The 24,305-nt window shown below is 46.5% G+C and overlaps 1 protein-coding gene across 3 annotated transcripts in view; it reads left to right on the top strand.

The window, feature by feature from the left end:
* The window catches only part of Gclc (glutamate--cysteine ligase), a 340,638-nt gene that overhangs the window by 176,601 nt on the left and 139,732 nt on the right, over positions 1–24,305 (top strand). The gene's annotated exons all lie outside the window — the stretch shown is intronic.

Here is a 24,305-nt window from a genome sequence, read left to right as displayed (position 1 = left end):
CAAAGAAAGTTTACCAGCTAAATACCCTCCCTGGTGTAGACCCAAAATCAACATTTGCACTTTCTGGTGTAAGAAAAATAGCTGCCCAGAGTCCGAACTAAGAAGTCAATTTCTTGAACACAGCAAGACCCACACAGATGCAACTAGTTTATACACTGATGGATTAAAAACTGCAGAGTGGGTTTCTCAGTGATTACCCCCCAATCCATTATAAAAAAGAGAGCTCATTTTAACATTTCTATTTTTACCGCAGAACTGCTGGCAGTTATTAATGCTTTAATTTATATTTTTAACAATGCATCTGATAAAAGATTTGTCATATATACAGACTGTAAGAGCATTTTAGCATCAATAAAATCAATATTACCAGTCAACCCCATTATCAGACAAATACAAGATTGGCTGGTCCTCCTCAGTAACAAAAAGAAAATAACCGTGAACTTCTGCTGGGTTCCTTCCCATGTGGGAATAAAAGGAAACGAGTTAGGCGATGCTGCAGCTAAAGAAGCAGCTGGGCTGGCTCATATCTCTCAACTCAAAACCCCCAAAATGGATTTTAAAAACCGCATTAGAAGTTACACCAGAGAACAGTGGCAACTTCAGTGGAATAATGGGAACAATAATTTAAAGCTCAAATCCATCAAACCTTCTGTCATCCCTTGGAGTCATTTCCAGGGTGACAGGAGGACTGGTATCATCATGACTCGCCTTAGAATCGGGCACACCTTTTTAACTCGCAAATGCCTGTTGAGAACTGGAGCAGAGAGACAGGCTCCCCTCTGCCCCACTTGTCGAAAGAACCTTACTGTAAAACACATTTTAAAGGAATGCCCACAATTCAGCTCTGCTAGAAGAAACAATCTTCTAGAAGGGCTTACCATAACTAAAGTTTTAGGAGAGGACGCTCCCATAGATCGGATAAAATGTTTTTTAAAGGAAATAGATTTGTTCTACCATATTTCAGTTTTTACAGAAATTGAGTGGATGAATTGAAATAAGAAAATGTTTTAAAGAAAAGGTATATATATATATGCACTGAATGGCCCCAGGCTCCGGCGCTTGGCATACTAGCCAAAAACTTCATAAACCAACCAACCTCTCTCTTCCCTGTACATCTCCCCCTCTCTCTACCCTATACATCTTGACCCTCTCTCTTCCCTGTACATCTTCCCCCTCTCTCTTCCATGTACAGCTTCCCCCTCTCTCTTCCTTGTTTGTACATCTCCCCACTCTCTCCTCCCTGTACATCTCCCCCCTCTCTCTCCCTGTACATATCCCCCCCTCTCTTTCCCTATACATATCCCCCTCTCTTTTCACTGTATTTCTCCCCCCTCTCTTCCCTGTACTTCTCTCCCCTCTATTCCCTGTACTTCTCCCCCCCTCTTTCTTCCCTGTACATCTCCCCCCTCTCTCTTCCCTGTACATCTCCCCCCTTTCTCTTCCTTGTATATCTCCCCCTCTCTCTTTCCTGTACATCTCTTCTCCCCTCTCTCTCTCCCCTATACATCTTTCCCCCTCTCTTACCCTCTCTTCTCACCTCTCTTCCCCATACATCTCCCCTATCTTCCCCATATATCTCCCCCTCTCACTTCTCCATACATCTTACCCCTCTATCTTCCCCTACTCCCCTATATCTCCCCCTCTCTCTTCCCCATATCTCTCCCCTCTCTTCCCCATATCTCTCCCCTCTATCTTCCCCATATCTCTCCCCTCTCTCTTCCCCATATCTCTCCCCTCTCTCTTCCCCATATATCTCCCCTCTCTCTTCCCCATATCTCTCCCCTCTCTCTTCCCCATATCTCTCCCCTCTCTCTTCCCCATATCTCTCCCCTCTCTCTTCCCCATATCTCTCCCCTCTCTCTTCCCCATATCTCTCCCCTCTCTCTTCCCCATATCTCTCTCCACCCTCTCTTCTCCATATATCTCCCCCTCTCTCTTCCCCCATAGCTTCACCCATATCTTCCCCCATATCTCTCCCCCTCTCTCTTCCCCCATATCTCTCCCCTCTCTTTCCCCATATCTCTCCCCTCTCTCTTCCCCCAAATCTCTCCCCTCTCTCTTCCCCCATATCTCTTCCTCTCTCTCTTTCCCAAATCTCTCCCCCCTCTCTCTTCCCTATATCTCTCCCCCTCTCTTCCCTGTATCTTTTCCCCCCTCTCCCCCACACATCTCCCCCTATCTTCCCCATAGATCTCCCCCCTCTCTCTTCCCCATACATCTCTCCCTCTCTCTTCCCTATATCTCTCCCCCTCCTCTCTCTTCCCCATATCTCTCCCCCATTCTCTTTCTCATATGTCCCCCCCTCAAAATTTACTCACACATACTACCCCACCCCCCACCCCCCCGCCCATTCCTCCTCATGCAATCACAACATCATCCATATACAACCATTCTCCACTCGCCTCTGTCTTCCGTCCTCTCCCTTCCTTCCTCAACAGACATTCCCCTCTTCCCCAAAGCCCCCTTCACCCCATCCATCCACCTCATCCTAGGACGTCCCCTCATGTTCACTCCCTCCACATCTGCCTTCCATACCTCTTTTACTAGTCTTTCTTCACTCATTCTTTCCATGTGTCCAAACCATCCTAATATTCTTTCATCAACCCTATCTCCCAGCTCCTTTTTCACCCCTGTTCTCCTCCTCACCTCCTCATTTCTCACTCTATCCAGCCTAGTAACCCCCACCATACTTCTCAGACACCTCATCTCAAACACATACAAACTCCTTCTCTCTTCTTCTCTTATGTTCCACGTTTCTGCCCCATACAGTGCTGTTGGCACAATCACTCCTTCATACAGTCTCCTCTTCGCATCCATTCCTAAATGTCTATTCCTCATTACACTCTTTAATCCACCAAGGCATTTACTCGCTTCTCTCAATCTACATTCTACCTCCACCTTCACTCCACCTTTTCCTGCTACACTTGCACCCAAGTATCTAAAACTATCCACTTCCTCCAGTTGCTCTCCCTTAATGTTCACTTCCAGTCTACTGCCACTTTCACCCCTTGTACATCTCATCACCTTACTTTTACCCACATCTATCTTTAGCTTTCTTCTATCACATACTCTCCCAAACTCTGCCACCAGCTTCCTCAATCCCTCCTCCGACCCTGCCACAAGCGCAGTGTCATCCGCAAACAACAGCTGGCTCACCTCCCACTTTTCTCCATTTTCTTTAACCATCTCTAATCCCTGACCCACTACCCTAGCATTCACCTCTTGCACCACCCCATCCATGTATAAGTTGAACAGCCAGGGTGACATAACGCATCCTCCTTGACGAAGTCCCACCTTTACTTCAAACCACTCACTCTCTCCATTTCTAATCCTGACACATGCTCTACTACTCTCATAAAAACTCTTGACAGCTCCCAAAAGCTTTCCTCCTATCCCATAAATCTGCATAACCTCCCACAGTGCCTTTCTGTCTACCCTATCATACGCCTTTTCCAGATCCATAAAAGCCCAAAAAACATCCTTCCCCTTTCCTATAGCTTTCTCACATATCTGTCTTACCACAAAGATCTGATCTACACAACCTCTACCTGTCCTAAATCCACACTGTTCCTCACCAATTACTCCTTCTGTTCCTCTCCTAATCCTCTCAATCAAGATCCTCCCATAAGCCTTCCCTACTACACTTAACAGGCTCTGAAACTCTGAAACTACTACATTCACACTTGTCCCCTTTTCCCTTGTAAAGAGGAACTATACAGGCACTTCTCCAGTCCTCCGGTACTCTACCCTCTCTTGTTTTGATATGTTTTTGTGAGGGGTTATTGTTTTTACTGTTTTACTGGAAGTTTTATATATTCATATATGATAGATATGCGCTGAATGGCCTACCGGCTCCGGCGCTTGGCCTTCAAGCCAAAAATTCCATAAATCAATCACCTCTCTTCCCCATATATCTCTTCCCCCTCTCTCTTCCCCATACGTTTCTTCACCCTCTGTCTTCCCTGTACATCTCTTCCCTCTCTCTTCCCCATACATATCTTCACCTCTCTCTTCCCCATATTTCTCACCCCTCTCTTCCCCGTTATCTCTCGCCCTCTCTCTTCCCCATAACTCTCCCCCTTTTCCTTGTATTTCTTCCCCTCTCCCACATCTTTCCCCCTTTCCCATATACCTCTCCCCCTCTCTCTTCCCCACATCTCTCCTCCTCTCTTCCCCATCTCTCTTCTCCATATCTCACTCCCCCCTCCTCTCTCTCTTCCCCATATCTTGCTCCCTGCTCTCTCTTCCCTGTATCTCGCTCCCCTCTCTCTCTTCCCCATATCTCATTCTCCCTCTCCCTCTTCCCCATATCTTCCTCCTCCCTCCCTCTTCCCCATATCTCGCTCCCCCTCTCTCCCTCCCCCCTCTCTTCACCATATCTCACTCCCCCTCTCTCTTCCCCGTATCTCATTCCCCCTCTCTCTTCCCCGTATCTCGCTTCCCCTCTCTCTTCCCCGTACATCTTCTCCCTCTCTTCCCTCTCTCTCTTCCCTGTACATCTCTTCCCCCTCTCTTCCTCATACATCTCTTCCCTCCTCTCTTCCTCATACATCTCTTCCCCCTCTCTTCCTCATACATCTCTTCCCCCCTCTCTTCCCCATACATCTCTTCCCCACCTCTCTTCCCCATACATCTCCCCCTCTCTTACCCATACATCTCTCCCCCTCTCTTGTCCCTGTATCTCTCTCCCTGTATCTCCCGCCCCCTGGGGCTAGGGGATGTAGTATAGAATATAGCCCCTGCCACGTCGGCTGCGTGTTGTAAGAGGCGACTAATGCCGATCCCCGGGCGGGGCTCTTGTTTCCCCGCACAGGGCTTCCTCTTAAACTTTCTTTTCCACTCTTCTCTTCCGCTTGCTGTTCCCTCCCTCCGACCTAATTTTCAGCCGCCCCTCTCAGTAGCGGCAAAAGAAAGCCCTATGGCGATGGCTAGTAACAATGGGGGCAGGAGAAGGTGATCTCTGGAAGCCTCTGGTCACGAACTACACATAGGCGGTGTGGACAAGATAAATCGCTCTCGTATTGGGATCGAGACAACAGCACGGTTTGGTAGCTACCCACATGACTGAGCAGCCCTACTCAGGATCCACTCTGCTCACCCCACATGGGGAGGGGGCTAGAAAAGGTGCCCCAAACATAGTTTGTCTCAGAACCACCTGACTGGGGAACCGCCCCCAGTAAGGTCACCCTCACTGCGGTCAAGACAAACCCTTAAGAGAAAACTCTCCTAACGCTGACAACCTATACATGACCAAGGATATGAGCAAGGCCTCTACTGGTTCTAGAGATGAAAGTCCAGTCTTTCATCACACTGGAATCCTATTCCGCTAAACCATAGCGGAAAAATAAGAATAAAGAAAAGTCTTTCCCCCCTCTAACTAATCCACGAGGACAATTGGAAGTTTTGCCTGGGATTTTTGAGTCCCATTATAATAAATATTTAACTTTATCCATGCCCAACGACAACCCCATTGACTCTTTAGACATTTTTGATGTCCATAGAGAAATTATCCAATGTATTGGGAGGGAACCCAAAATCATCCCCCAAAGTAGTGGATCACTTCTGATAGAGGTTAACTCTCCAGAAGAGAGCTAAAAACTGCAGAACATTGGAAAAGTTGCTGGGCATGAGGCAGATTGTACCCCCCACAAGAGTTGTCTACTCCAAGGAACTGCTGAGGTTTTCTGAAGAAAAGCTCTTAACAGAGTTGAAATCCCAGCACGTTTCAAGTGTTTGCCGGATGAAACGAAAAGAAAATGGCACTCTTGTAGACCAACCTCTAATAATCTTAACATTTGACCTGCTTAATCTTCCATCATCAATATCTGCTGCTTGGTATAAACTGAAGGTTAGACCATATATACCTTCACCAAGAAGATGTTACCACTGCCAAATGTTTGGTCATATATTCACCACATGTCGCAAGAAATTAGCAGGAACACCACTGATTTGTGTCAATTGCAGTGAAAGCGAACATGGAGAATATACGAAAACATCGAAATGTTTTAATTGTCATGAAGAGCACCCAACTTCCTCTAGATCTTGTGAAAAATATATACTAGAAAAACAAATCCTAAATATAAAGGTCAGAGAACATATTAGCTACTCTGAAGCAAGAAGAAAAGTGATTGATCCATTAAAACTTAATACTAAGACATACTCAGAAGCCCTTGGCAACAAATTACAGCCTACAGGCCACCTCACCACTAAAACACAACCTAATACGGATAAAATGGAGACCGATCAGTCACACCAGATAAAGTACAAACAATCAACCAACCGATCAGTTGACCAACTAACCCGCAATAAGCGAACACGGAGTTCAGACTCTCTGGATTGCCCAAGTGGCAAAATTCAGAATAGAGATTCTACAACAGCTGTATCCAAAATGCCATCTAACAACTCTTCCCATATTGGGGCCATGGGAGGCCCTACACCACCACCCAAGGGCCCAGATAGTGGCCCTCTTCCCACCCCTGAGAGGGGAGTGGGAAACCTTTCCCTCAACCTAGAAGGATCAATAGGAGATCCTTCTGTACCTATAGAGAAAGTAGTCCCTCCCCCTGTACCTGTAGGGCCACAGGGAAGTTCTACCACCTCTGGTAGACCTAAAGAAGGTCCTACTAAAATTAAACCTGGAATTCAATCATCTAAACCACCAAAACTTCCAATTAAAGCAGAGGTCCATTCAATCCCACAATCTAAGACCAAGAAGTCGGGTAACAACACCACCCGACATTCCCTGAACCATAGATAAATTCACTCTGCTCCAATGGAATTGTCAGGGACTAAGAGCCAAGTATGAGGAATTGAAACTGCTAATCCATGACCAGCAACCTAATATTATTTCCTTACAAGAAATAATGTTAGACTCATTCACCCCATGCCCTAAAGACTTCAAAGCATACCGTACTACATATGATCCAGATATTGGTATCCATGGGGGAAGCATGTTGTATATCCGTAAAGATATACCTCATGTTCCCATCCCTCTTCAGTCTCGATTGCAAGCTGTCGCGATACAAGCCGGCTTGAATCGCAGATATACAGTCTGCTCCCTATATCTACCACCAAGTACTAATATAACCAAAGATAGTCTGTTGAATCTTATTCAACAGTTACCTCAGCCATTCGTCATTATGGGTGACTTTAATGCTCATCACCCATTATGGGGTGATGTTACCTCAAATCAGAAAGGAAATCTAATTTCATCTATTTTGGAGCAGGAGGACATTACTGTGTTAAATACTGGTAAACCTACTCATTATCACATTCAAACTGGCTCTACATCATGTATAGATTTATCGATCTGCAGCTCAAATTGTGCTTTGGACTTTGAATGGAAAGTCCTTGATGACTTACGAAGCAGTGATCACTATCCCACTGTATTGTATACACAGGAAGGTGCTCCTACAGATGGTATTCCTCGCTGGTGCACTGAAAAAGCCGACTGGACCAAGTTTGAAGAATTGAGTACTGTCCAGAACAGTATTGACAGTTTTTCTTCAGTAGAAGCAGCACTGGAGTACTTAAATGACACACTCTACACTGCTGGTATTAATTCCATCCCAAAGTCATCTGGAAAGTTTAGGAGACGCCCTGTACCATGGTGGTCTGACACCATACAAAATCTACATAGAGCAACACGAAGAGCTCTGACTAGATTACATCGCCATAGAAATGATGAGAATTTAGTTGCTTATCGTAAAAGCAGGGCATTACTTCGACGTACCATCAAAGAAGCAAAGCGTCAGTCTTGGGCTAAATTTGTATCATCATTCAACTATAGAACACCGGCATCGATCGTTTGGAAAAACTTGAGAAAAATATCGGGGAAATACACCATTAGCCCTCCACCTATTTTAAAATTAGATGGCTCTTTGGTCTTTGATCGTAAAGATGTCAGTAATGCCTTAGGAAATCATTTTGCCAATATATCTAAACCAGACAACAGCTCTCCTGGATATCAGTACCGAATGAGAGAACAACAACGTAATCTTGACTTCACTGCCCCTCATGAAGAATCCTATAACCTCCCTTTCACTGAAAAGGAATATGATTCAGCTTTGAACTCCTGCAGTGATACTTCTCCAGGTCCTGACGACATTACATATGCCATGTTGAAACATATATCTCCAGTAACTAAAGGTTTTATTCTTGCACTTCTTAATAGGATGTGGTTTGAACATTCGTTTCCCAGTATTTGGGAAATGGGTATAATTTTACCTTTTCTTAAGCCTAATAAAGATGGTTCAATTCCATCAAATTACCGTCCTATTGCCCTCATGCTGCATGTGCAAAATTTTAGAAAAAATGGTCAATGCACGACTAGTCTGGTATCTTGAACGAAACCACATCATATCTGATATTCAATGTGGTTTCCGTCGCATGCACTCCACTGCTGATGCCTTACTTCGACTAGAATCTTCGATTTGTAAAGCCTTTGTCTCTAAGCAACATCATATCAGTGTTTTCTTTGACTTAGAGAAAGCATATGATACCACATGGAAGCATGGTATTCTTAAGGCTGTACATGCTATTGGCATTCGAGGAGAAATGGCCTTTTTCATCAAGAACTTTTTAGCAAATAGTGTTTTTAGAGTAAGAGTTGGGAACATCATATCTGAAATATGACAACAGGAAGAAGGTGTACCTCAAGGGTGTGTTCTCAGTGTCACTCTCTTTAGTTTAGCTATAAATGGGGTGACATCTGTGATTCCTCCTGATATACTTGCCACCCTTTTTGTAGATGACCTCTCCATTTCTTATAGAGCTAGTAACATGGCAATAGCTGAAAGAAAACTACAACTCTGCATCAATAAAATAGTTTCATGGGCCGATAATAATGGTTTTAAATTTTCACCCAGCAAAACTGTCGTCGTACATTTCTGCCGACTAAGAAGTCTGCACCCTGACCCTACTATTTGGTTAAAGGATGACCAGATTCCTTGTGTTAATGAAACCAGGTTTTTAGGACTTATTTTTGATAAGCACCTTTCTTGGGTACCCTACCTGAAAACCCTGAAGACACGATATCTAGAGACAATGCAAATTTTAAAAGTTTTAGCACATACCTCATGGGGCGCTGACCGCAGAACAATTTTACGGTTACATCATTCCCTTATTTTATCGAAACTATCGTATGGATGCGAGTTTTACTCATCGACCACTCCATCCAGACTAAAAAGTTTAGATACGATACACCACAGTGGAGTTCGTTTGGCCACAGGTGCTTTCGAGTCTTCCCCAATACCAAGTTTATTAGTTGATGCAGGGGAAATGTCGTTAGATCTTATTTGCCAGACCTCATCTATTAGATACTGGCATAGATTGCAGAGGCTTCCCAACTCTCTCGCTTTTAGAACAGCTCAAGCAGATTTTAACAGCACTTGTTTCAACAATCACCCCAGACTTCCAAAGCCTTTTGGATACCGGATGAAAAGGATTTTAGAGGACATGAATCTTCCCAAGATTCCCATCCTCCCTTTTAAATATTCGGTTGTTCCCCCATGGAGACTGCCCACAGTATCTTTCTGTAAATATTTTAACGGTTGTAAGTGTGATTTCAAGGATTATGAACTATGCAATGCTTTTTTAGAACATTCTTTTAGCCACCAACCCTCTGTGTTTGTTTTTACTGATGGCTCCAAAACTAGCACTGGCGTTGGTTTTGGAATATTCTCAAATTATTTTAATCGTAAGGACACCTTGCCTAATACAGCATCTAATTTCACTGCCGAACTGACGGGAATACTGTCCGCCGTGGAGATTATATCCTCCATGAAAAAGAGAGCCAAATGTTTTACAATCTTTAGTGACTCAGAGTGTCTTGCAGTCTCTAGAACAATTCGACTCAAGGCACCCAATAGTTTTAAAGATCTTAGAATGGCTTTTTTTAATCGAGAGTCGAGGTAATGAAATAAACTTCTGCTGGGTTCCAGCACATGTCGGAGTACCAGGAAATGAACAGGCCGATAAATTGGCCAAGGAAGCCGCTCTCTCACCCTTACCTCGCTTACGGCCTATACCTTATGAAGATCATATCCCTCTAATCAAAGCCGAGATCTCATCTCTGGCAGTTCCCATGGGATCTTGAGGCTGGTAACAAGATGAGAGAGATTACTGATACTATTCATCCTTGGTCTTATACATTGCTGACCAGAAAACAGGAAGTAACCCTTTGCCGGTTGAGGATTGGTCACTCTAGATTATCCCATGGCTTTCTTATGGAGGGCAGTCCTCCTCCATTTTGTAATGATTGCCTTGTTCCTATGACCATTAGACACATTATGGTGGAATGCCCCAGTTATGATGAAGAAAGACAACAATATTTGTCAAAAGACAGAGATGAAGGAGATCTGTCCCTTCGAAATGTTCTGGGATGTAACTGCAATATTATTCTATTTTTTATTTTCTTAGTGCTATTGATCTTCTCAAAGATCTTTAGATTTCAATCTTTTTTATTTTATTTATTTATTAAGCTTTTTACCACTTCCTTTTCTTAATCATAAATACTACGGCGTCAATGACCATTGATGTTGCGACGCTAGATAAATCCCAAATATTCAATTCAATTCCCTGTATCTCCCCCTCCCTCTTCCCCATATCTCTTCCTCTCTCTCTTCCCCATATTTCTCCCCCTTTCTCCCATATCTCTCCCCCCTCTCTTCCTTGCCTCTCTCTTCCCTGTATCTCATTCCTTCCTCTCTCTCTCCCCCGTATCTCGCTCCCCACTCTCTCTTCCCCATATCTCAATACCCCTCTTTCTCTTTCCTGTACATCTCCCCCATCTCTCTTCCCTGTACATCTCCCCCCTCTCTCTTTCCTGTACATCTCCCCACTCTCTCTTCCCTTTACATTTTCCCCTCTCTTCCCTGTACATCTCCCCCTCTGTCTTTCCCGCACATCTCTTCCTCCTCTTTCTTCGTCATACATCTCTTCCCCCCTCTCTCTTCCCCGTACATCTCATCCCCCTCTCTTCCTCATACATCTCTTCCCACTCTCTCTTCCCCATACATCTCTTCCCACTCTCTCTTCCCCATACATCTCTTCCTTCTCTCTTCCCCATATAACTCCCACCCCCACTATTTCCTCCTCTTCCCCCTCTTCCCCATAAATGTCTCCCTCTCTTACTCCTCTCTCTTCCCCATAAATCTCTCCCCCTCTTCCCCCTCTCTCTTCCCTATCTTCCCCATATCTCTCCCCCTCTCTTCCCCATATTTCTCCCCACTCTCTCTTCCCTGTGCATCTTCTCTCTCTTTCCCATACATCACTTCCCCCCTCTCTTCCCCCTTTCTCTTTCCTTTACATCTCTTCCCCCTCCCTTCCCCATACATCTCTTCCCCCTCCCTTCCCCATACATCTCTTCCCCCTCCCTTCCCCATACATCTCTTCCCCCTCCCTTCCCCATACATCTCTTCCCCCTCCCTTCCCCATACATCCCCCCTCTTTCCCATACATCTCCCCCTCTCCCATACATTTCTCCCTCTCCTCCCTCTCTCTCTCCTTCTCTTCCTCATATCTTTTCCCCATATCTGTCCCCCTCACTTCCCTATATCTCTCTCCATCCTCTCTCTTCCCCACATATCTCCCCCTCTCTCTTCCCCATACCTTTCCCCCTCTCTCTTTACCATATCTCTCCCTCTCTTCCCCATATCTCGCTCCCCCTCTCTCTTTACCATATCTCTCCCTCTCTTCCCCATATCTCGCTCCCCCTCTCTCTATTCCCTCTATGTTGCTCCCCCCTTTCTCTTCCCCGTATCTTGGTCCCCTCTCTTTCTCTTCCCCATATGTTGCTCCCCCTCTTCAACTCGCTCTCTTCCCCTCTCTCCTCCCCCTCCCTCTTACCTGTATCTCTCCCCCTCTCTCTTTCCCATATCTCTCCCCCTCTCTCTTTCCCATATCTCTCCCCCTCTCTCTTGCTCACCTCTCTCTCTCCCCCCTGTATCTCACTCGCTCGCTCTCTCTTCCCTGTATCTCGCTCCCCCTCTCTCTCTTCTCTGTATCTCGCTCCCCCTCTCTCTCTTCCCTGTATCTTGCTCCCCCTCTCTCTCTTCCCTGTATCTCGCTCCCCCTCTCTCTCTTCCCTGTATTTTGGTCACCCTCTCTCTCTTCCCTGTATCTTGCACCCCTCTCTCTTCCCCATATCTCGCTCCCCCTCTTTCTCTTCCCCATATGTTGCTCCCCCTCTCTCTTCCCTGTACATCTCCTCCCCCCTCTCTTCCCCCCTCTCTTCCTTCTTCCCTCAGTAGACACTGGTTTTGTGCCTACTGCTTTGAGGCAAGCAAATGTTGTTCCTATTTTTAAGAAGGGAGATAGATCGTCTATATGCAACTACAGGCCCCCTCTTCCCCCTCTCTCTTCCCCCTCTTCCCCCTCTCTCTTCCCCCATCTTCCCCCTCTCTCTTCCCCCTCTTTTCCTCTCTCATACATCTCTCCCTCTCTTCCCTCTAGATCACTCCCCCCTCTCTCTTACCCATACATCTCCCCTTCTCTCTTCCATGTATCTTCCCCCCTCTCGCTGTATCTCTCCCCGTCCCCTGTATCTCTCTCCCCTCTCTCTCTTCCCCATATCTCTCTCCACCCTCGATTCCCCATATATTTCCCCCTCCCCCATATCTCACCCCCACTCTCCCATATCTCTCCCCCTCTCTCCCATATCTCTCCCCCTCTCTCTTCTCCATCTCTTCCCCACATCTCGCTCCCCCTCTTGCTCTTCCCCATATCTTGCTCCCCCCTCTCTCTTCCTTGTATCTCGCTCTCCCTCTCTCTAATCTGTATCTTGCTTTCCCCTCTCTCTCTTCTCCATATCTCGCTCCCTCTCTCTTCCCTGTACATCTCTTCCCCCTCTCTCTTCCCCATGCATTTCTTACTCCCTCTCTGCCCTCCTCTCTTCCCCCTCTCTCTTCCCCGTATATCTCATCCCCCTCCATCTCATCCCCCTCCCACTTCCCCGTATATTTCTTCCCCCTCCCACTTCCCTGTACATCTTCCTCCTCTCCCTTCCCCGTATATCTTCCCCCTCTCTCTTCCCCGTACATCTTCCCCCTCTCTCTTCCCCGCACATCTTCCCCCTCTCTCTTCCCCGCACATCTTCCCCCTCTCTCTTCCCGTACATCTTCCCCCTCTCTCTTCCCGTACATCTTCCCCCTCTCTCTTCCCCCTCTCTCTTCCCCGTACATCTTCCCCCTTTCTCTTCTCCATACATCTTCCCCCTCTCTCTTCCCCGTACATCTTCCACCTCTCTCTTCCCGTACATCTTCCCCCTCTCTCTTCCCCGTACATCTTCCCCCTCTCTCTTCCCCGTACATCTTCCCCCTCTCTCTTCCCCGTACATCTCTTCCTCCTCTCTCTTCCCCTTCTCTCTTCCCCGTACATCTCTTCCCCCCCTCTTCCCTCTCTTCTCTGTACATCTTTCCCCCTCTCTCTTCCCCATATTTCTACCCCCCTCTCTCTTCCCCATATCTTTCCCCCTCTCTCTACCCCCTCTTCCCTCTCTCTCTTCTCTGTACATCTTTGCCCCTCTCTCTTCCCCATATTTCTACCCCCCTCTCTCTTCCCCATATCTCTCCCCCTCTCTCTACCCCATATGTCTCCCTCTCTCTCTTCCTTATATTTCTCCCTCTCTTTCCCACATCTCCCCCTTTCCCATATATCTCTCCCCCTCTCTCTTCCTCCATATCTCTCCCCCTCTCTCTTCCCCCATATCTCTCCCCCTCTCTCTTCCCCATATCTCTCCCCCTCACTCTTTCCCATATGTCTCACCCCCTCTCTTCCCCATCTCTCTTCTCCATATCTCACTACCCCCTACTCTCCTTCTCTTCCCCGAATCTCGCTCCTCCTTCTCTCTTTCTTTCCGTATCTCTTCCCCCTCTCTCTTCCCCATACATCTTTTCCCCATGCATTTCTTACTCCCTCTCTTCCCTCCTCTCTTCCCCGTACATCTCTTCCCCGTACATCTCTACCCCCTCTCTCTACCCCGTACATTTCTTCCCCCTCTCTCTACCCCGTATATTTCTTCCCCCTCTCTCTTCCCCGTACATCTTCCCTCTCTCTCTTCCCCCTCTCTCTTCCCCGTACATCTTCCCTCTCTCTCTTCCCCGTACATCTTCCCCCCCTCTCTCTTTCCCGTACATCTTCCTTTCTCTTTCCCGTACATCTCTTCCCCCTCTCTTCCCCCTCTCTTCCCCATACATCTCTTCTCCCCTCTTCCCCCTCTCTCTTCTCTGTACATCTTTTCCCCTCTCTCTACCCCATATTTCTACCCCCCTCTCTCTTCTCTGTACATCTTTTCCCCTCTCTCTACCCCATATTTCTACCCCCCTCTCTCTTCCCCATATCTCTCCCCCTCTACCCCCATATGTCTCCCTCTCTCTTCCTTATATTTCTCCCTCTCTTTCCCACATCTCCCCCCTTTCCCATATATCTCTCCCCCTCTCTCGTCCCCCCTATCTCTCCCCCACTCTCTTCCCCATATCTCTCCCCCTCACTCTTTCCCATATGTCTCACCCCCTCTCTTCCCCATCTCTCTTCTCCTTATCTCACTACCCCCTACTCTCCCTCTCTTCCCCGCATCTCGCTCCTCCCTCTCTCTTTCTTCCTGTATCTTGCTCCTCCCTCTCTCTTCCCCATATCTCACTCCCCCTCTCTCTTCCCTGTATCTCACTCCCCCTCTCTTCCCCATATCTCACTCCCCCTCTCTCTTCCCTGTATCTCACTCCCCCTCTCTGTTCCCTGTATCTCACTCCCCCTCTCTCTTCCCTGTATCTCACTCCCCCTCTCTCTTCCCTGTATCTCACTCCCCCTCTCTCTTCCCTGTATCTCACTCCCCCTCTCTCTTCCCTGTACATCTCTCCCCTTTCTCTTCCCCATACATCTCGTACCCCTCTTCCTTGTACATCTGTTCCCCCTCTCACTTCCCTGTACATCTCTTCCCTGTCTCTCTTCCCCATACATCTCTTCCCCCTCTTCCCCCCTCACTCTTCCCTGTACATCTCCTCCCCTCTCTTCCCTGTACATCTTCCCAGTCTTTTTTCCCCATACATATCTTCCGCCTCTCTTCCCCCCCTCTCTCTTCCCTGTACATCTCTTCCCCATCTTCCCCGTACATCTCTTCCCCATCTTCCCCGTACATCTCTTCCCCATCTTCCCCGTACATCTCTTCCCCATTTTCCCCATACATCTCTTCCCCCCCTCTCTCTTCCCCCCTCTCTCTTCCCCATGCATTTCTCTCCCATCATTCCCCCTCTGTCTCCCCCTCTCCCTTTTCTCTTCCCCCCTCTTCCCCCACATCTCTTCCCCATACCTCTCCCCCCTCTCTCTTCCCCTATTTCTCTCCACCCTCTCTTCCCCATATATCTCTCCCCCTCTTTTCTCTGTATGTCCCACCTCTCTCTTCCCCATATCTCTCACCTCTCTTTCCCACCTCTCACCTCTCTCTTCCCTGTATCTTGCTCTCCCATCTCACTTCCCCATATCTCGCTCCCCCTTTCTCTCTTCCCCATATCTCGCTCCAACTCTATTCCCTGTACATCCCCCCTCCTTCTTCCTTATACATCTTCCCCTCTCTCTTCCCTGTACATTTCCCCCTCTCCCTTCCCTGTACATCTCCCCCCTCTCCCTTCCCTTTACATCTCCCCCTCTTTTCCCTGTACATCTACCCCTCTCCCCTGTACATCTCCCCCTCTCTCTTCCCTGTACATCTTCCCCCCTCTCTCTTCCCCATACATATCTTCCCCCCTCTCTCTTCCCCATACTTCTTTCCCCCTCTCTCTTCCCCGTACATCTCTTCCCCCTCTCTCTTCCCCCTCTCTCTTCCCCGTACATCTCTTCCCCCTCTCTCTTCCCCAATAATCTCACCTCTCTTTTCCCCATATCTCTCCCCTCTCTTTTCCCCATATCTCTCCCCTCTCTTCCCCATATCTCTCCCCTCTCTTCCCCATATCTCTCCCCTATCTTCCCCATATCTCCCCCTTCTCTTTTCCCCATATCTCTCCCCCCTCTTTCCCATATCTCTCCCCTCTCTTCCCCATATGTCACACCTCTCCTCTCTCTCTTCCCCATATCTCACTCCCCCCCTCTGTTACCCATATCTCGCTCCCCACCTCTCTTCCCCCCTATCTCGCTTCCCCTCTCTTCCCCGTATCTCGCTCCCCCTCTATCTTCCCCCTATCTCACTCTCTGACCCCCTCTCTTTTCCCTGTATCTCACTCCCCTCTTCTCTCTTCCCCGTATCTCTACCCCCGTATCTCTACCCCCTCTCTTCCCTATATCTCTCCCCCTCTTCCCCATATCTCTCCCCCTCTTCCCCATATCTCCCCCTCTTTCCCATATCTCTCCCCCTCTTCCCCATATCTCTCCCTTTATTCCCCATATCTCTCCCCCTCTTCCCCATATCTCTCCCCCTCTCTTCCCCATATCTCTCCCCCTCTCTCTTCCTCATATCTCCCCCTCTCTTCCCCACATCTCTCCTCTCTCTTCCCCACATCTATCCTCTCTTCTCAGTATATCTCCCCATATCTCCCCTTTCTCTTTCCCATATCTCCCCCCTTTCTCTTCCCTGTATCTCACCCCTTTCTCTTCCCTGTATCTCCCCCCTTTCTTTTCCCCATATCTCACCCCTTTCTCTCCCCCCTTTTCTTCCCCGTATCTCTTTCCATTTCCCTTTCCCATATATCCCCCCTTCTCTTCCCTGTATCTCTTCCTCCTCCCAAAGGATTACAAAGGAGGAGCATGCTGACAGGAGAACTTTTGGTCCATAACTAGGTTGAATGCAAAAAATATATAATATTGATATATACATATACCAAAGATTTTTTTCCCCCCTTACATGGGAGGTAGCCAAAAAATAAAGGCACAAAAACCACTCCCACCCATTCCATTCTTATCACACTCCACTCCCCTCCACCCTCTTCCCTCCCTCTTATCTTGGCACCTCCTGGATGATGGGTCATCCCTACATCTTGTCTACTGCCCTGGTTCAGAAGCAGTGTCGCAAGACACAGCACATCCACAGCAAGGCTGCTTCATTAAATTGTCACCTCTCTTGTCCTCTCATGCAGAAAAGGAGAAGACAGGGAGAAATTCCTTCAGGCTGTGTCAAATTGTTCTCACACGTACCCCTCTCCCCCCACCCCCTACCCATTCCACCTCATGGATCACATCATCCATATACAACCATTCTCCATTCACCCCTGTCTTCTGTCCTCTCCTGTCCTTACTCAACAGACATTCCCCTCTTCCCCAAAGCCCCTTTTACACCATCCATCCATCTCATCCTAGGTCGCACCCTCATGTTCACTCCTTCTACATCTGCCTTCCACACCTCTTTTACTAGTCTTCCTTCACTCATTCTCTCCATGTGTCCAAAACATCCCAATACTCTTTCATCCACCTTATCTCCCAACTCCCTTTCCACCCCTGTTCTCCTCCTCACCTCCTCATTTCTCACTCTATCCAGCATTAGTAACCCCTATCATACTTCTCAGACACCTCATCTCAAACACATTCAGACTCCTCTCTTATGTTCCATGTTTCTGCCCAATACAGTGCTGTTGGTACAATCACTCCTTCATATAATCTCTTAGCATCCATTCACAAAAGTCTATTTCTCATTACAATTTTTAATCCACCAAGGCATTTACTCGCTTCTCTCAATATACATTCTTCCTCCACGTTCGCACCCAAGTATCTAAAACTATCCACTTCCTCCAGTCTCGCTCCCTTAATACTGACTTCCAATGTGCTGCCACTTTCACCCCTTGTACATTTCATCACCTTACTTTTACCCACATTTATCTTCAACTTCCTTCTTTCACACACTTCCCCAAACTCTCACTAACTTCCACAATCCCTCCTCTGATCCTGCCACAAGTACAGTGTTGTCTGCAAACAACAGCTGACTTATCTCCCACTTTTCTCCATTTTTTTAACCATCTCCAATCTCTGACCCACCACCCTTGCATTTACCTCTTGCACCACCCCATCCATATATAAATTGAACAGCTAGGGTGACATAACACATCCCTGATGAAGTCCCACCTTTACCTGAAACCACTCACTCTCTCCATTTCTAATCTTGACATGCTGCACTACTCTCGTAAAAACTCTTGACAGCTCCTAAAAGCTTTCCTCCTATCCCATATATCTGCAATACCTCCCAGAGTACCTTCCTGTCTACCCTATCATAAGCCTTTTCCAGATCCATAAAAGCCCAAAAAACATCCTTACCTTTTCCTATAGCTTTCTCACATATGTCTTACCACAAAAATCTGGTCTATGCAACCCCTACCTGTCCTAAACCCAAACTGTTCCTCACCAATTACTCCCTCTGTTCCTCTCCTAATCCTTTCAATCAACATCCTCCCATAGGCCTTCCCAACAATACTTAACAAGCTAATCCCTCTGAAACTACTAAACTCACACTTGTCCCCTTTTCCCTTGTAAAGTGGAACTATACAGGCACTCCTCCAGTCCTCCAGCACTCTACCGTCTCTCCAACAAACATTAAATAACCTCATCAGCCAGTCCACTATCACTGTACCTCCTTTTTTCAGACATTCTGCATGACATCCATCCAACTCAGGTGCCTTACCTGCTCTCATCATCTTAACAACTGCCTTCACTTCATCCTTCCTTATTTCTCCTCCATTTTCCTCATTCATTGTGATCATTTTCTTAGCAATTTCCACTGCAACTATCTTTCCCTCCCTATCCTCCTTCACATTTAGCATACATACATATACCAAAGGCTTTTCCCCCTTACACGGGGGGTAGCCAAAAAGAAAAAGGCATAGAAATCACTCCCACCCATTTCATTCCCCATATATTCCACTCCCCTCCACCCTCCTCCCTCCCTCCTATCTTGGCACCTTCTGGATGACAGGTCATCCCTGCATCCTGTCCACTGCCCTGGGTCAGAAGCAGTGTCGCAAGACACAGCACATCCACAGCAAGGCCACTTCATAAATTCGGTGACCCCACCTCTCCGTCCCCTCATGTAGAAAAGGAGAAGACAGGGAGAAATCCCTTTGGGCTGCATCAAATTTTTTCTCATACGTACTTCCTCACCCCCCCATCCCTCACCCACTCCCCCTCATGCATCACAGCCTCATCTATACACAACCCTTCTCCATTCACCCCTATCTAATATCCTCTCCCGTCCTTCCTCTACAGACATTCCTCTCTTTTGTAATGCCCCTTTCACCCCATCCATCCATCTCATCCTAGGACGCCCCCTCATATTCACTCCTTCCACCTCTGCCTTCCACACTTCTTTTACTAATCTTTCTTCACTCATTCTTTCCATGTGTCCAAACCATCCTAATACTCTTTCATCAACCCTATCTCCCAGTTCCCTTTCCACCCCTGTTCTCCTCACCTCCTCATTTCTCACTCTATCTAGCCTAGTAACCCCTATCATACTTCTCAGACATTTCATCTCAGACACATTCAAACACCTTCTCTCTTCCTCTCTCATGTTCCATGTTTCTGCCCCGTACATTGCTGTTGGCACAATCACTCCATCATACAACCTCCTCTTAGCATCCATTCCCAGATGTCTATATCTCATTACACTTTTTAATCCACCAAGGCATTTACTCGCTTCTCTCAATCTACATTCTACCTCCACCCCCACTCCTCCTTTTCCTGTCACATTCTCACCCAAGTATCTAAAACTATCCACTTCCTCCAGTTTCTCACCCTTCCAGCCTACTGTCACTCTCTTCCCTTGTACATCCATCACCTTACTTTTGCTGACATTTATCTTCAGCTTCCTTCTTTCACACACCTTCTCAAACTCTGTCACTAACTTCCTCAATCCTTCCTCTGATCCTGCTACAAGCGCAGTGTCAACAGCAAACAACAGCTGGCTCACCTCCCACTTTTCTCTATTTTCTTTAATCATCTCCAACCCCTGACCCACTACCCTCGCATTCACCTCTCGCACCACCCCATCCATGTAAAGATTGAACAGCCAGGGCGACATAACACACCTCTAACGAAGTCCCACCTTTACCTCAAACCATTCAATCTCTCCATTTCTAATCCTAAAGCAAGCTCTACTACTCTCATAAAAACTCACATTTAGCAACTCCCTAAAATACTCTGCCTACCTTCCTTTCAGTGCCTTCTCTTCCATTATCATTTCTCCATCTGCACCTTTTACCTTTTCTTCCCTATTTGATTTGCCTCCTCTTTCTCTCTTAATTTCTTTCCAAAACATCTTTTTATTACTTTCAAACTTTTGTCATACTCTTACCCAATTTCACATCTGCTCTCCTCTTTGCCTCCTTTATCTAATGCTTTATTTTTCTTTTCTTTGTACCTCTGATATGATTCCCTTGTCTTATTTTGTAACCAATCTGTGAAAGCTCGCTTCTCTTCTACAACCTTCTTTGTTTCCTCATCCCACCACTCACTACCCTTCCTTCTATTTCCTCCCATGTCCCCCTACCCCATGTCCACACACCATCTTTGCACTCCTTATGATGCCCTCCTTGAACCATTCTCATTCCCCCTCCATTCCTAGTTCTACTATATCCTTCACTCCCTCCTACTTCTCTCTCTGCTTCTTCTTGTACTCCTTTTGTACTCCAGTTCACTCTAACACCTCCCTACCTTTTATCCTTTTCCTCTTTCTCCATCTATCCTCCACTCTCGACTTGCATTCTACCAAAAAATTATCTGATATCCCCCACTCTCTATCCTTAGAACATGTACATCCTTAACTCTTCCTATTATACTCCTATCTACCACTACATAGTCCATTAACACTCTATCTACCACCCATCTATCCACCACCCTCTCCCATGTGTATTTATGCTTGACTTTCTTCTGAAACACTGTATTTGCTATCATCAACTCTCTAGACACATCTCCACCATCAACTCTCCACTATGATTCTTTCCTGGAACTCCACACTTCCCAACCACTCTGTCTATTGGTTAATTTCCTACCCTAGCATTAAGGTCTCCCAATACTACTACATTGATATTTCTCCCTAATTCCCCTACTCATTTAAATCTATCCAAAATGCCTCCCTTTCTTCTACACTCTTCTCACTACCAGGCCCATATGCACTTACAAAAACCCACATCTCCTTTCCCAGTTTCACCTTCATCCACATTAATCTTGAAGAAACCTCCTTCCACTCCACTACATGTTTACCTATCTCTTCTCTTACTGGTATAGTCACCCCTTCTCTCCCTCATCCTCTCTTCACTCCTGAGAACCTCCCAACTACAGTCCAAACTCGCACTTGCCCCTCCCTCTCAACTTTGTTTCACTCAATGCCAACACATCAATCTTTCTTCTCACAAACATACCATCTATCTCTTCCCATTTACTCTCATCTGTACTACATCCTCGCACATTAAAAGACCCAAACCTTAGGGTACTGGTTGGAAAACTCCTAGACCCTCTTATACCTTTACTTTTTTTTTTTAGAAATGTCCCCTGTGGGGCTACAGGGAGAAGGATGCCTAATCCTAATCCCCATCCCATTTTTCTTGCCTCGTATGATTCAAGTGGGAATACTTGGTGGCTGCATTCTATCCCCCACCACAGGGTAGGAGAAAAAAAAAAAGGAAATGAATATTCAGAGAAGTGGTACAGGACAGTAACAAGGGGTTAGGGGACAGCATAACAGAGGGACAGTAGCAGTATAATAAAAATGTTATCATTTCTCTATGAACAGAGTCCTCCTCTATCACAGACAAAATGGTGTGTGGCTCTGGTTCATAGGGGCACTCCTTATAGACCCTAAAGTATCAACTGCATGCTACTTTACCACAATAACATGCAGCCAATACCCTAGATGGGGAATATATATAAATAAACAGATAAAAAATTATAACAGGATACATACATATACCAAGGCTTCTTCCCCCTTACAAGGGGGGCAGCCAAAAAGAAAAAGGCACAAAACCACTCCCACCTATTCCATCCCTGAATACACTCCACACCCCTCCACCCTCCCTCTTATCTTAGCACCTCCTGAATGACGGGTCATCCCTGCACCTTGTCCACTGCCCTGGGTCAGAGGCAGTGTCGCAAGACACAGCACATCCACAGCAAGGCCGCTTCATTAAATTGGCGACCCCCCTCTTCGTCCCCCCATTGCATAAAATGAGAGGACGGGGAGAAATCCCTCCGGGCTGCGTCAAATTTTGCTCACACATACTACCTCACCCCCCATCCACCCGCCCATTCCACCTCATGCAATCACAACATCATCCATATACAACCATTCTCCATTCACCCCTGTCTTCTGTCCTCTCCTGTCCTTCCTCAACAGACATTCCCCTCTTCCCCAAAGCCCCCTTCACCCCATCCATCCACAACATCCTAGGACGTCCCCTCATGTTCACTCCCTCCACATCTGCCTTCCACACCTCTTTTATAGTCTTTCTTCACTCATTCTTTCCATGTGTCCAAACCATCCTAATATTCTTTCATCAACCCTATCTCCCAACTCCTTTTCCACCCCTGTTCTCCTCCTCACCTCCTCATTTCTCACTCTATGTAGCCTAGTAACCCCCATCATACTTCTCAGACGACTCATCTCAAACACATTCAAACTCCTTCTCTCTTCTTCTCTTATGTTCCATGTTTCTGCCCCATACAGTGCTGTTGGCACAATCACTCCTTCATACAGTCTCCTCTTAGTATCCATTCCCAAATGTCTATTCCTCATTACACTCTTTAATCCACCAAGGCATTTACTCGCCTCTCTCAATCTACATTCTACCTCCACTTTCACTCCACCTTTCCCTGCCACATTTGCACCCAAGTATCTAAAACTATCCACTTCCTCCAGTCGCTCTCCCTTAATGCTCACTTCCAGTCTACTGCCACTTTCACCCCTTGTACATCTCATCACCTTACATTTACCCACATTTATCTTTAGTTTTCTTCTATCACATACTCTCCCAAACTCTGTCACCAACTTCCTCAATCCCTCCTCAGATCCTGCCACAAGCGCAGTGTCGTCCGCAAACAACAGCTGGCTCACCTCCCACTTTTCTCCATTTTCTTTAACCATCTCCAATCCCTTGCCCACTACCCTTGCATTTACCTCTCGCACCACCCCATCCTTGTATAAGTTGAACATCCAGGGCGACATAACGCATCCTTGACGAAGTCCCACCTTTACCTCGAACCACTCACTCTCTCCATTTCCAATCCTGACACGTGCTCTACTACTCTCATAAAAACCCTTGACAACTCCCAGAAGCTTTCCTCCTATCCCGTATATCTGCAGTACCTCCCACAGTTCCTTCCTGTCTACCCTATCATAAGCCTTTTCCAGATCCATAAAAGCCCCAAAAACATCCTTCCCCTTTCCTATAGCTTTCTCACATATGTCTTACCACAAAGATCTGATCTACACAACCTCTACCCATCCTAAATCCACACTGTTCCTCACCAATTACTCCTTCTGTTCCTCTCCTAATCCTCTCAATCAAGATCCTCCCATAAGCCTTCCCAACTACACTCAACAAGCTAGTCCCTCTGAAACTACTACATTCACACTTGTCCCCTTTTCCCTTGTAAAGAGGAACTATACAGGCACTCCTCCAGTCCTCCGGCACTCTACCCTCTCTCCAACAAACATTAAATAACCTCACCAGGCAGTCCACCATCACTGTACCTCCCTTTTTCAGACATTCTGCATGGCATCCATCCAGACCAGGTGCCTTACCTGCTTTCATCATCTCAACTGCTGCCTTCACCTCATCCTTCCTTATTTCTCCTCCATTCTCCTCATTCATCACTCTCATTTTCTTCGCACTTCCCACTGCAGCAATCTTTCCCTCCCTATCCTCCTTCACATTTAGCAACTCCCTAAAATATTCTGTCCATCTTCCCCTTACTGCCTTCTCTTCCATTATCATCTCTCCATCTGCACCTTTTACCTTTTCTTCTCTACTTGATTTGCCTCCTCTTCCTCTCCTTAATTTCTTTCCAAAACATCTTTTTATTACTTTCAAAATTTTCTGTCATACTCTTACCCCATTTCACATCTGCTCTCCTCTTTGCAACCTTTACCTTTTGCTTTACTTCTCTTTTCTTTTCTTTGTACCTCTCATATGACTCCCTCGTCATATTGGGACTAGGCATCCTTCTCCTTGTAGCCCCACAGGGGAAATTCCTAAAAGAAAAAGAAAAAATAACAGGATAAATAATAATAAACAAAATAAATGCATAGGCCTAGTTAAATAATAAACAAACAGGAAAATATTAGATAATAATAAATTTACATAAATAATAATAAATGAAAAGGAAATGATAAACAGACAAAT

Source organism: Oratosquilla oratoria, chromosome 4 (genome assembly GCF_046742065.1).
Source record: "Oratosquilla oratoria isolate Oo_2021 chromosome 4, ASM4674206v1, whole genome shotgun sequence".
Lineage (NCBI taxonomy): Eukaryota > Metazoa > Arthropoda > Malacostraca > Stomatopoda > Squillidae > Oratosquilla > Oratosquilla oratoria.
Note: the sequence above shows the minus strand (reverse complement) of the source record. Positions and strands in the feature narration are given on the sequence as shown.